The sequence below is a fragment of the Natrix helvetica genome (genome assembly GCF_964273705.1).
Source record: "Natrix helvetica genome assembly, chromosome: 2".
In the NCBI taxonomy this organism is placed as follows: domain Eukaryota; kingdom Metazoa; phylum Chordata; class Lepidosauria; order Squamata; family Natricidae; genus Natrix; species Natrix helvetica.
In genome coordinates, this window is record NC_138552.1 from 267,887,013 (window position 1) to 267,899,476 (window position 12,464).

The 12,464-nt window shown below is 45.2% G+C and overlaps 1 protein-coding gene across 3 annotated transcripts in view; it reads left to right on the forward strand.

Annotated features, from left to right (window-relative positions):
- The first annotated feature begins 566 nt into the window (after positions 1-566).
- The window catches only part of ZNF395 (zinc finger protein 395), a 47,386-nt gene continuing 35,488 nt past the window's right edge, over positions 567-12,464 (forward strand). The window contains exon 1 of one of the 3 annotated variants that reach the window (XM_081943117.1): positions 567-782. The gene's annotated coding sequence lies outside the window, so the exon portion shown is untranslated. Of the gene's footprint in view, positions 783-4,839; positions 4,914-4,986; positions 5,258-12,464 lie in introns of those variants that run through there. The other 2 variants (XM_081943116.1, XM_081943118.1) reach the window with 2 other exon arrangements.

Sequence of the window (12,464 nt, forward strand, 5' to 3'; positions counted from 1 at the left end):
ACAAAGTTGGAAAGGCTACCCTTAGGGTATCTTTATTTGAATCTCAGTCATCTTTACAAACAGTCTTGAAAGAAAGATTGGCGGTCTCCCCCAAATTGCAAAAAAACTGGGACAAAACCACGGATGCATTTAGTAATGGGAGGCTCGCTGCTGCATCTTTTCCTTGTCGGTGGGCTACACCACAGCCATAATGTGCTGCTGCTGCTGCTGCTACAGGTCGGTTTTGTGAAAGATTTATTTCACGACAACGGCATTTGCTCCAATGAGGACTTTCTGGGTTTACATGAAGGCGACGAATAACGTTAAAACAATCTGTCTCGCTAAGGGAGAAGAATCCCCTTATGGACTGGAAAGGGCAAACCTGGGGACGTTACAAAACCCTGCTCTCTTCTACCGAGCTCCGCAATCGCAGCCAGGAGTTGAAAAAGAGCTTAAAAAGCAGAGCTGGGCGAAAAGGAGTGGGTGAAAGCGGGGGAGGACGGCGAGGCGCTAGCAGGAGAGCTGAAGCGGCTTGGCTTCGGTGTTTATTTTTTGCAGGGCTCCGGCTGGGGGCGTGTATTTAAATAGAGCCGCGCAGCCAATGCGCGCCGAGGGGTTGGGCCATGAGGGCAGCTTGTTTACAACAGATCTTTCCGAGCTGTTCTAACCCGGCCGGCAAGGAGGAAGAAGGCGAGAAGCAAAGCCTGGCGTCGGGAGCACGTGGAGTCGCGAGCGCGGGAGAGGCGGCCAGGCCTCCCCATCCGCTCCCCCTGCCGCCCGCCCCGGGAGGAGCCGCCTGCAAGGTGAGATGATGGGTGCAGCGACGGGGCTGGACAGATCCTGCCAAAGTCCACCGTGCACTGGCGGGACTGGTAAATACATTAAGGCAAGCTGGTGGGTGTTCTCTGCCAAAAGGTGGCAGATCTTGCGAAAGGACAGCCGAAGTGGGGGCTGGCTCGGAGCAAAGGTCCAATATAGTTCTGAACGACCCGTGCAAAGGTGGCTCTCAGGGGGAGCTTTTAAGCGGCTGGAAGGCGGCGACTACTTACTCTTGCTGGTTTTGTGCTTAATCGGCCAAAGCGGCTATTGGCAGATATATTGCTTCTGCATATGCAGGTTCCATTATTAAATTTACAGTAGTTACTTCATCTGCCTGGAAATGATCCAAGTCCTTTTGGATTCCACTTAGAAGCCAGCGGCCATTGCTTTGTCTGACGACGGAGAGCTCCCCAAACTGCTTAGGCGTTAAGTAAAAAAAAAAAAAGTGCAATTTTGGTTTTGACTATCTCCATGATCTGCCTCAATACACATTCTCGGCTTCCAATGTTTTAAGCTTCCCGGGTTTACTTTCTTCATATTTTCCCATTTTTTAATAGCTAGCTGACATGTTCAACCGCTTTTCCTCCAACCTACCCCTTCTCCCCCTCCATTCCTGTTTGCCTAAATTAAGCTCTTTCCCCAATGAAGAAAAGCAGAATCTCCGTCTTTTCTAAGGGCGCAGCTGCAGGTGCATTTGACCACCAACCTCTGCAGACAGCGTGTGTATTGGCCACGCTGGCGGAGGAAAATGATTGTGTAGCCTAACATTCAGAAGGCACAGGGTTGGCAGAGGCAGTTTTAGCTGTTTCTCAGAGGAAGCAAACTACAGCTATCTAATCATTTGTGTATTACTCTTTTGGATGTTTGTACATTAATGCCTGCATATATTTTGCTTCTACTATAGTCTTAAGTAGAAAGTGAACAACCCCCTATCTTCACTAAGATTGAAAATGTTTTGATTTCCTTTATTTTGCAAACAGGCATGTTTGGTCTTTGAGACTTTTAGCTCAGTTAAAAACACTTCGTAGCTCATCTCCTCAAAGAAACCATAGTGCACAATTACAGAAGTTCGTCCATAAAATTGGGGTGGGGGAATCCTTTGTATGCATTTGTACCAATTCATATTTATTGACAGCCTCAACTGTGTAGACAGAAAGCCGCACAACAGCCTTTCTGAATCCTCCAGATAGAGTGGACTGGAATTCCTAGAGCTTTCAGCTTCTAAAAATTTTAGGAATTGCAATTCCAATTCATCTGGAGGGTGCCAGGTTGGGAAAAACTGCTTTAGGTAGCAAATGGATGGTGGAAAGGGGTTACTTCAAGTCAAATGAAGGCAAACAGTGGCCCACAGAACACATTCAATCCCCAAACCACATTTTTTTGCAGGTGTCAAAGCTGTGTCTGTCTGTATTTGTGGATTTCAACAGCATAATAACCCCAGCACCATTTGTGGCGGGGAAAAACACAGGATTGTTAATCTAAATCCTAAAATAGGCCTCGCATACTTTGGAAGAGAAATCAATCTTTCTGCCTCAACTGGGAAAAATGGAGAATTTCAGTTCCACCAAAGTTGCAGATAAGCCTATACTCATTTTATGACCCACCCAGTGCAGCTTTCCAATGGTTTATCCTCCACTCCTTCAATTTAATGGAATAGATGCACCCAGATCTCATTCTTATATTTGTGAAATATCTTGCTTCTTGGTGATCATGCTGGATAATGTATCTTGTAACATTAAGGTAGGATATATAGCTGTCAGAGACTTTCACTTACAATTGGCACATGCTTGATGCTTTAAAATAAAATTACTTACACATAGATCCTTTTTGGCATATAGAGGGGCCCACATTCAAACCCTGATATCTCCAGTGGAAAGAAGGATACATTGGATATTCAAGTTTCCACATCCCAAGTTGATAGTTAATAGTCTGTCCTGACATAAAGCAGCTACATTAATCTAGGGAAAACTAAGACTTCTTAATGGTGAGAACTATTTAATTACATATATTTTATAATTATTTTATAGCAAAAATGCCTCAAACCAGCCCATATATGGCCCCTTTATGTTTTACTTGTGCTTTAAGACCTTGTTTGAAATTCAGTGGCAAAACTTTGGCAGCTCAGATTTGATCACTCTTTTATACTGGGAGGGGAAATCAACAGAATTGGACTTTCAGAAAACCAGGATATAGTCCTGGAGCATATATTTTAGCTGTAACTTCAATGAGCCATGACATATCTGCCCAAAACAGTGGAATTGTGAGAATTCTCCATTTTTTTTGGATCTCAAGAAAGATTCCAAGGCTGTTTTAACTGGAAGCTAGTATCTGCAAAACATGTCTTCAGCATTGGTGCTTACTTTCCCCCAAATAATTTTACTAGTTAATCCAAACTAGTGTTCCGACTTTTAAAATCTCCATTTCAAGGAACCTAAGGTCTTGTCGAGGTAAAACTGAATTGATAAACAGAACTATGATATACAAAACAGCCCTTGGAAAGGTTACCTGGTTGTCTGATGCAGTTCAGTCTTTTTTTAAAAAAAAAATTCAAATAAGCTTACTTTTAAATGCAAATGAAAAATTGTTCTGTTTTTGCCTTGCAGTTAAGAATACAGAATGTTTCTTAGAAGACCAAGGAAGGAGCTCTCCAACATTAAACTGATAAATATGAGGTGTCAAAAGTGTCACGTTTTAGCTTGGCGCCCCCCCTTTTTTTTCCTTCAAAGTTTTCTAAGCTCTTTCATTGCTTCCTTGAGTCTTAAGCTACACTCCATCTTCTATTTGCAGTGTAGGTGTGTCTCTTCAAACAAATGATTGCAAACCCCTGGGGCAAACAACTTGTTAATATGTGTGTTAAGAAGGATAACTGCAGTAGTGGCAAATTCAGTGGTGAAAAATGGCAAACTTTTTTCAAAAATAAAACTGATTTCCTCTGCAGTGAACATGGCTCCAAATCAATGCTAAGAAGTGGATTTTAAAAACCCACAACAGCTTTATTTGCTTAATGAAGCAATTCTATACATGCTAGTAATTTTTGAGTCAATTCATTGGACAAGTGACACGGCTTTCTGTATGTCCCCCTTGTATGGTAGTGGTAGTCTCTGCAACATATTTTGCTCCCCCTCTACACACTTTGTCTTTGCTTCCATGCTTTTTTGTAAAATTTCTGTTCTATATGCACTTCTTCAGAACTCGGGTATATTAATTTTTAGGTGTTAAAGTGTATCTTTTCATCCTGTATCCATAATAATTCATGAAATGGTCTTTGCTTTTGTTTCCCCTTCGCCTCACCTTTTTAATGAATATATTATATTATATATGAATTGTACCTATTATTTTGTATTTTGTAAGCCACTTTGCATAGGAAGCAGCGTTTGCATAGGAAGCAGCGTAACTAGTGTCCAATATCCATCAAGTGTTTCTGAACGAATGTATTTTGGCAAAATCCTGCCAGCTGGGAATGATGGGACTTGGAATCTAACATACGTCGTAGGGGACTTCTGGCCTTCCTAGCTCCCAAAGTGTTGTTAAGCAAAGCGCGATGCCAGTGTCCTTTATCGTGTGCCCAGTACAGTATCACCCGATCCTCGAAGCTACAGTAGTAACAAAACCTCCCTCGAGTGTGCGAGGAACCAGAAATTCACCTGAGCTAGCATTTTATCTACAGCGGCGGTTCGCCACACGCCTCGAGGTTTCCATGCCCGACTGGTGGCACTTGCCCCGTGGATGCTGTCTGCCCAGTCAGCTGGCGCCTGCTATTTTGTGGCCACGCGGGTTGGCGGATGTGTGCAGAATTGCCAAGGCGCTCACCCCACCCCCCCACTCCCAGCCGGCTCCGGCCTCGCGTTGTTTGCGTTCTGGTTTTTGCGCGTTTCCTCGACGTGCTGCTATGCCGCCGCCACCGCAAAGCGAGTACCTCCCTTCCGAGCCGGGACTCCAGGCCGGGGGCTGCCTGCAGCCGCGTACGTGAGGCAGCTTGTGCCGGGGACAGAGGAGGGGAGGGGACGGGACTGGAGGGGAGGAGAAAGGGAGGAGGGAGCTGGAAGGGGAAGGTGGATTTCAAAACAAGCTTCGGAAAGGAAGGAGGGAGCCGAGTTGGCAAGCGGCGTCTGGAGGTAAGCCCGAGAAGCGCCGCGGGTGGCGGCGGGGAGGGCGCGCGCGCGCGCACACACCCACCCCTTTGCGGGCGCGAGGGAATCGGGGGCCGCTGCAGCCGCTCGCGAAAAGAGACCCGAAAAAAATAAAAAGCCCAGGCAGCCGGGGACTTGCCCAGTGCAAGCGGAGTGGGTGTGTGCGCGCGCAACCTGCCACGGGCCGCGCAATTCTCGGTGCCGCGCGGTTCGCGGGCAGTCCGTCTTCCACCCGCTTCCTCTGCAAAACCCGAACCAAACTTCGTGGATCTCGCTTGGTCTCTTCTCCGCCCCGGTTTAGGAATTAATTGCTTCCTAGCTGGAAAAGGGTGAGCTCTTGCGCGCAAGCTTCCTGATCCAACGCCTCGGACAGCGGTCCCCGGCGCTCTTAACACTTTACCTGCCCTTTAGATCTACTCTTGTCTTTTGCAGAACCGGACTGTTTTATGCCGATGTTTGCACCGCGCAAGTGGTTTTCGCTGTGTGGTTGTCCCCCCCCTCCCCCCGACGTGGTTACTGAAGTCCTTTCGCATTTCCTCCCCCTTTGGACAAGCCCTCCAGGGGCGAGAGGATAGGGAGATGGACTTAGCTTTTGCTTCCTCCTCTCCAACGCGCCTTTATTAAAACCCCGCAGTCGATCTACTGCTGTTCCTAATTTTCCGCGATCACTTGGGTCCCGGTAGCCAGGCTCTTCCTTGTGCGAGCTGCCCTGTGTTTTGATCAACGCGTGTTTGCCACGCCTCCCTTCAGTGGGCGCTTTTTCCTTCGCTCTTGTCAGGGTTTTTCTTTTTCCTTTTGGCACCGGGAAGGGTGCAAGGCTAAGGCAACACTCGCTTCTCCCTTCGTCTGCAGGTCCCTCGCCGTCCCGCCCTCCTTCCTAGCTCCTGGGTCCGCTTCAGCCCTTTCCCCACAGCCAGCCAAACCTCCCCCGCCCCCCTTTCTGCCTTCTAGCCGCTGCGCCTTCCCCGCCCCTGGGTTGCCCATGGCACGCCCACTCGAGGCGCAGAGGGGCTCTGCCCCGGGAGGAAAAGTGCCACTCCCCCTCTTCTTGCGGCCATGTCACGTTTGCCTTTAGACCACGCCTCGCAGTCCAGCCCCAGATTCTACATTTTAAGTCTTAAAAAAAGAAAAGAAAAACCATCGATTTTATATGGCCTGCCCGTCTCGCGAAAAAAAAGTGACTTGGCGGGTTGTTGAGTCTTGCCGGTCAAACTTCAGGGCGCTTCCCGGGGACGTCCTGGAACGCGAGACTTGGGACGTTGCTGAGTCTTCTTTGTCATTATGGTTTGAGTGGATGGTAGCCCCATGGCTTCTTCTGTGGAGAATCTTTACAAAACCACTAAGGCAGGGCTGTCCAAACTTGGGAACTTTAAGACTTGTGGACTTCAATTCCCAGAATTCCCCAGCCAGCATAGAATTCTGGGAGTTGAAGTCCACAAGTCTTAAAGTTCCCAAGTTTGGACACCCCTGCACTAAGGGGAGAAGAAGATACTACAACAGTTGAGAAGACCCGAGCAGTCCAGTGCAAAGCAACTATGGTTTTGGGGTGTTTTTTTGTTTTTTTTGTTCTGTGGGTCTCTGCAGCTGTCTCCCTTCACTGTCGTTTTTCTTTTTCCCATAAATATACTTGTGCAGCTGTTAGCTTTTGCATAGCTAGGCAAGGCTTCAGCTTCTGGGCAGTGCCTTCCACAGCTTGGGTCCCATTTGTCATGCACCCACTCTTCCATAATGTTGTGCAAGGTTTGAATGTGTTCGCTCAAAAAGTAAATCTCATTGAGATTGCAGCTCAGAGCTTGCTATTCTAATGGTGTGGAGTTTTAATGTGCAGTTAAAATGCTCTGGTAAGCAATTAAATAAATAGCTCTTTGCGTGCCAGCTTTCTGGTTCCTCAGACCTGAATTCCTGTGTCTTTGTTTTAGGAAAGATTTAGATATTTGAATGAGGACATTTTAGGAGGACTTTTTAGGAGATTGAACCTTAGTTTGGATGAATTCTGCAACCAAAAGATCCTATTCTGGAGATTTCCTGCCTTAACAATTAATCATCTTGGAGCTCTGCTAGCTGCGAAAACTTCAGTATTTTTCATAACTCGCACTGGTCAATAGAAGGACTAGTATCTGCCTTTCCGCAATATATGGGGTGAGCTTGTTGGATTTGCATGTTGTGTGAATCCAGCTAGCTTGCTTACCGGTAGTTTATAGCTCAGGTCACCGTGCAAATCCTCCAGAAATGTTTAATACAGCAACCCAGATAAGGATGTTTTGTGAACATAGCCAGTGTGCTGCCTTTCAGCAGATGCTGCTTTCTTTGAATTTCTCTCTTTTTTTTGTGGGGTGGAAGAAAGCGGCATCTCTTAATGGGGAATCTTTGGCATGAACGAGCTTGTCTGGGCCCTGCTTCTGGCCTTGAAATAGAACAGGGTGGGATGAGATGAGAAGGGGAGATTGCCCCAAATGTAGGGAGCAGCATGCCATTGGCCCTTCCTGTTTCCCACTTTGTTACCGTGCAGGTTTTCACTCCTCTTGTGGACCTAACTGGTACTTGTTGTGTTTTCCCCCTCCCCCTCCCCAATTTGTGCCACACCCCTTCTTTATGCTTGCAACTTGGAGCATATCTCAGATCTTCTGCTTAGGAGCTTTGTGCCTTCACCAGGTCACACCATTTACCTCACAATATGCCAGTATCCTAGGCTGTGCAGTCTGGGAAATATAGTCCTGAACTTCTTCGACATTGTAGAAGGTTTGTCCTGTGAGTTAATAACACCTGTTTGATGACTGGTAGCTCCACACTTGATTACTTTTCACTATGCAGTGTTGTGGTGACATTTGGACTTCTGCCATTTTCTCCTGGTATTTCTTGGTATACGTGTTGCTGACTAAGTTTGTGATTAGCCAGTGATCAGAGATCTTATTGCCTCTTGGGAGCTAGGCAGAAGTTCCTTTCCCCCAAAAATGGCTTGCTTCTTCTTTTTTTTTTTTTCCGGCGTCACCAAGATTGCCCTAAGCAAGCTATATAATGGATTTAGCAAATTGTTTGTGGAGCAGAAACTTTTGCAGACAGCAAAAGTCTTTTTGTACCATTTCAAATGGAAAAAATGACAGGGTCCCAGATTCTCAGAAGAGGTGATAGGGGAACCAACTTTGAATACTTTGTATGTGTACTTGTAACCCTTACCCTAACCTTCAAGTTAGTCTTGACTCTTGGCGACTGCCTGGTCAAGTCCCTGCAGTTTTCTTGGCAAGATTTCAGAAAGGGTTTGCCCTTTCCTTCTTCCCAGGGTTGAAAAAGAGTGACTGGTCAAAGTTGCTCCCCTGGCTTAGGGGCTAAGGCAGGACTGGAACTCACAGTCTCCCGTTTTCTAGCCTGATGCTTTAACCACTGCCTTCAACTGGCTTCCCACTTTGAACATTGAGTGATGTAAATTGTTGATGGAAGAACATTTTTGAAGGCCAAAACCCTCACTTACAGGTATACCCTGCAAAGCTACAAGGTCTTATTTTTGGAGAAACATGGTAGCTTCGCAGGGTATACCGTACTTTTCGGAGTATAAGACGCACCATTTTTCCTCAAAAAAGAGGCTGAAAATGTGGGCGTGTCTTATACATCAACTACAGCAATTTTTTGCCTCCTGAAGCCCCTTCACCAAAATGGCCGTGCATAGCCTCATGGAGACTTTCAGAGATCTCTTGGGGGTTGGAGAGGGCAGAAATTAGCAACAAATGGGTCATTTTTGCCCCCAGCCTCCAGCAGCACTGTATAAGCCTCCATAAGGCTATGCATGCAATTTTTTTGACAAAAAATCGGGCCTGCTTTTGCAAAAAAAGCCATTTTTTGCTCATTTTGCCCCCCCCCAGGAGCACTCTGCAAGCCCCCCCAAGGCTATTCATGCCTTTTATTTGAAAAAAAAAACAGGCCCATTTTTGTGAAAAATGGGCTGTTTTGGGGAGGTTTGCAGAGTGCACAAACTTTTTTTTTCCCTTTTGGAAACCTCTAGTTAGAGTGATTGATGAGAATTACATTGATCAAGTGCTGTGCCAGCAGAAACAAGTCTTAGGTGCTGCAGGTTGTCAGCGATTTCCTTCTCCAGCACATGGATAAATACACCTGGAAACATCTACCTACCTACCTACCTACCTACCTACCTACTTACTCTCTCTCCCTACCTACCTACTGTATTTCTCTCTCTCTCTCTCTCTCTATCCCTCTCCATCCCTCTACCTATCTACCTACCTACCTACCTACCTACCTACCTACTCTTTCTCTACCTACCTACTGTATTTCTCTCTCTCTCTCTTTATCCCTCTATCTACCCCCCCCCCCAAAATAAGCTTATTATTTTTGAGGTACAGGAGGTGGCGAGCGTGGTCACCTCATGGCTGTTGTATGTTGCAATATTTTCGGGGAGGGCTTATTTTTTTGGGAGAGCTTATTTTAGCACATGCGCTCAAAAGCCTGATTGGGCTTATTACCCAGGGAGGTCTTATTTTTGGGAAACAAGCTGGAGGAGCCTGTTGAGATGAGTAGGTTGAAGCAAATGTAAAGCCATTTTTGAGTTGACTTTAACTTCTGGGGGCGTGTCATTTTCTTAGCAATTTTATGGTAGTGCTTTGCTACTGCCTATTTTAATGATGTTTTTTCGGCTTCTCTGTCTAGCCATAGCCTTGGGATTTCTTGGTGGTTTCCTATCTCAGTATCAAGAAGGTGTGATTTTACTTAGCTTTTGTTGCGGGTAGCCAATGTTACCTTGGTAACTTGGTAGCTTGGTACTGCCATGTATGTTGAAACAGAAAACTCTTTCAAATTCAACCAGGGACACATTCCCAATTGGAGAATCTTCCTGTCTTTTCAGTCTCTCCACTTCCAACCTCATGGCGATCTTTTCAAGAAAAATCTCTCAAGCCCGTTTTCCAGCATTTATAAAGAGTTGTGGAGGGAAAAGACTGGTGCACTGTAGTTTGCTTCCAGGAATAACTCCTGCTGGTGAGATGTTCAGTCTGTCAGAAAAAAGGCTAGCTTTCTCTTTGATCTGTTAGTTGTCAGTATACAACGAGATCATTTCTATGGCAGGGAATTAAAATATGATGCAGCTCAGAGAAAGTTGCAAGAACAGTTTCTGTTGTGCGTACGGTTCTTGCATATGTAGCTACTGTGCCCCTCCTAATGGTGTTTTGATTTTGGTATCTGGCATTAAATCTGAGAGACAAGGGTGTAGTTTGGCAGCCGTTATTGTTACTGTTGTTATTGTTAAGAGTGTATTCCTTTGGCAGTGATCTGCAAGAAATTATGCAGCAATGTGGATTGGGGCTTAAGCAAGCAGTGGGCAGGGCCAGACCCAAAAGTAGGTTTTCAACACCCCCATTTTTCCTCTCTCTTTGGCATCAGAGTCTCTCTCTCCTCCTTTCCTTTCTCTTTTGCCCTTTCCTTTCCCAAGCAATAACATTGGATGGGTTGCTCTTGCCAGAAGTCTGACCTGCATGCTTGCCAAATGAGCTTTGAAATTTCCATGTGGTCCTAGTGCAACATGCTGCCCATCCTTGGACTAGCCAGATGTTGCCCATAACATTTGTGAATCTGATTGGAAACAGCACCCCCTTTCTGCCAACTGGCACTCCCGGAACTGTCCTGGAAGATTTGATAATTCCCTTTTTTAAGAAGACTAACAGAGTCCACACATAGAACATTTCTAACTCTTTCCTGCCCCTCCCCCCAAGACTACCTGTCTTGATTTTTGTGATGACATTTGTCCTTTGCATTAATGAAGTACCAGGTGTGTGCATATTCATATCTGCATTCATTTGGGATTGAGAGAGCCGCACAATTTGATCAGTAGACTTGCTGATGGAACTTGGTAACTGGTTTACACATTACATGATACTGCAGGTTGTGCATCACTATATTGCAGAAAGGCAGCTGTTATTTTAAGCATATTGTATGAGCAATGTAATCTCATTATTAGCATAGCTAATATTATTTTTTTTAAAAAAATTAGTAATCTATTTTTTCTTAATTTGGATATATACCTTATTGTGTGAATTCCACAGCTATCAGGTGTGGATTTTGAAAATGTGGGCAACTGCGAGATGGCAGCAAAATGATAAAGAAAAAAATGCCACTCTTTGCTGCCCTCTACTGGTTTTCCGGGTTTTTGCAGCCCAGATGCTGTAACCCTAGTGAACTCTCTGTGTTTTGTTCAGTTGTCTTTCCACCTGGATGTGATGGGAAAAGCAAAAGGCTGGTGAATCTATTTTAGCTTTGTCTCTATTATATGCAGTGAGGCTTTATGGTTTGTGACTGCTCTTTTCCAGCCTGAACTGGAGGATGCTGAGGATTCTCTACAGAATCTATTGCTTCTGTAGAGAAAAGGATCAGCTCCAGCACCCAGTTCCTGCAGGTTTTATACCCTCTTGCGATTGAAGCAAGTTGGATGCAGGGCTGATTGGGTTCAGTGTGTGACATGGTAAACTTTTCTTCTCTTGAAATAGTCTTGAAATCTGGTTCACTCTGCAAGGAGAGGTGGAAACAAAGCTCTCCTACCAGGTCCTCAAGTCTTTCACTTGAATGTGGGAAATAAAAGGGATCTCCCTCGCATCGGGGGGGCTTCTGCCAAACCATTGAATAAATGTGCCCGAACAACGACAGATAAATTGTTGCTGGGGAGATATAAATATGAGGAATAATGCCACCAGTGCCTTCACAAGGAGAGTATGTATACTTTCCTCTTTCTCTTTCTGATTGTATCTTCTCCAGCTCTCCATTATAAACTCATACCTGCCTCCAGGCGAGGCTGCCACTCCTCCTCCTTAACAGACTTCTCCTTGCGGGGAATATGCTGATTTAAATTTGCAGGTTTTAGACTTTCTAAAAAAGCTCCTGATCCCTGCTTTTTCCTTCTTGGAGAATCTCACTTTTAACCCTTTGGTGCCGCCTGATTCTCCCCAAGACAAGGCTGAGGGCAGTGGGAGTTGCTGCCCTTTAAAAGCCAGAGAGAATGACTTTGAAGTTGGGAGGGTTAAATCAATCCTTATCCTAATTGTGTGTTGAACTGGGCTTTGTAATCTGTACAAATATAACTAAGTGGCTGAGGTGGCAGAAAGTCCTAAAGAATATATACCAGGGCTTATTTTCCAGATAAATCTGCATAGGATGGTCTTGCAACTTTGCTGCACAAGTTTGCTTTTTAGAGGCTGTTCAGCTGTAAAAATAACCCCTCTTGCATCAAAAGCCCCCTATTTTCAACCAATCTCAGCAAAGGATTTATTGGGTGGTTGCTGTCAGCCTCATTCCCCCTCCTTCGATTTTTACCATCTGGGTTTCATGATTAGGACCTGCCTTACAGAGCCTTTTCTGGGAAATGGGAAATGTAAATATTTTTTTAAAAAAACCACGTGATCTACCTTTAACATTAAGTTATTCCTCTTATTGATGTGCAATAGCAGATGTAACAGCTTTATATTAAAGTGAAAGCTATTCCTTTAAAAGACCAGATAGGAATACAGATAGACCTTGCTTACAATAGTGCATTTAATGACCGTACCA